Raw genomic sequence first — 1,857 nt, forward strand, 5'->3', positions numbered from 1 at the left:
GCTGACACAACAAAACAGCATCATGAAAATAAGTTTTGATTGTGTTCCAATGTTATTTAATTAAAATTAAAATAGCTGAAGTTTAATGAAATGGAAAACACTTTAGCGAGTTTGATTGTCTTTGAATACACATAAGCTCTCTTATTTGATACATGATGATGGCATGTGTTGGGAAAGAGAAAATTCCACATGTAATGTCTACCTATTATGTTGAATAGCAATGATTTATCCAATGTATCTTTATAGAGGAGAAGGAACAATGAAGACAATGTTGCAGAAAGTGCTTCAATGGGTAGTACTGCAGCAGCCAATGAACCAAACAAAAGCGACCAATGAGTATAAAGTTGTCCACTGATATCATGGGTACCCAGCACGATCCTAGACAAAGCAAAGCGAGAGTGATCTTACTAACGCCAGTACTAAGTGTTAGCATTAACTGTGTTCTAGCGTGAGTAGTTTGCTAGCTTGGAAATTTAATATACAACACAAGAAGAAACTGATGGTCTACCCTAAGAATGGCACTTCTTCCTTAGCGACGAGATGGTGGAAGATGCAATGTTTGATAACAATTGAATACAAACAAAAAACTTTATTTTTACATTATGGACTTAATGTAAACATTATTATTTATCTTTATGTTAATGTCTTGAAGGTGTATTGTCGGGGAATGGTTGTTGATTATTGAATTGTGTCCAATTCTATAGAAATTTTATTCCACATTTATCTTGAGTTATTAGATATGCAACTTTTAAATTGTGTTAGTCGAGAATTGGTTGTTAGTTGTGTCAATTCTAATTTTTTTTCACGGTATCTGCGGTTTTCAATTGTATGACTTTTTGGTGTGTTAATCGAATTGGTTGTTGATTATACGTATTATGTCTAGTGCAGGTTTTCACAATTGTCTTGAGTTTTAAATTGTATACTAGTTTGTTAAGCTTATTAGATTGTGTCAATTGTACATTTTTTTCACAATTGTCTAGTTTGCTAGCATTTAGTTTCCATTTGAAGAGATGTGGTGGTTGTTGGTTACTGTAAAAGTAATATTGTTCTTTGGAATTGGAAATCTCAAATTAGAAAATCTGGGGCTATTTTGCATTGGAAAATCGTAGCCCTACTTTGCATTTGGAAATTCTACAACCCTTTGCATTTGGAAATATGCAAGACTATTTTACATCTGGAAAATCTGGAAAATGGAAAATCTAAACTCATTAAAACTAAATAATAAAATTGAAAATTTGGAAAACTTATTACACTTTGTTATTTTGCAGTCTACAGAAAGTCTATGATTTCCTACAGTTCAACACAATATAAATATATTTCCATTAAATTCCTAAATGGAAAATCTTGGAAATAAGAGATGAATATAAAATATGGAAGGTTCTTTGCCAAAATACATAAACCCTAGTTTCGTATTTTCGATAGCGATGCGGTGTGAGAAGCGGTAGCTTGGTAGGGGAGGCATGTGTGCTGGGAAGGCGGTGTTCGAAGGAATGGCGTTGTGGTGAAGGAAACAGAGAAACTCGTTTGTCGGGGAGAGTTTCATTCATGAAGGAAGACAAAGAATCTTTGATGTAGCAAGTTGTGAGGGCAACCCTACGTAACTATTGTTCTGTAGTAGTTGTCTAAATTACCACGTTGGACTTTCGATAAGTCTTGGTGAACATGTTTTTTATCATGCTACATTATTGAGCGTGTATTTTATCACAGTTTATACTCATTTAGTGTGGGTGTTCTTTTATGCATATGATTTAGCCGGCGTTAGGAATTAAAAGGGAGGCGAATGAGCTATCATGGCATAATATTGGGAGTTCTTGTACAAATCAAGTTGAAGACACAAGAGAGCAATACGTAACTTCC

Source organism: Dioscorea cayenensis, chromosome 17 (assembly GCF_009730915.1).
Source record: "Dioscorea cayenensis subsp. rotundata cultivar TDr96_F1 chromosome 17, TDr96_F1_v2_PseudoChromosome.rev07_lg8_w22 25.fasta, whole genome shotgun sequence".
NCBI lineage: Eukaryota > Viridiplantae > Streptophyta > Magnoliopsida > Dioscoreales > Dioscoreaceae > Dioscorea > Dioscorea cayenensis.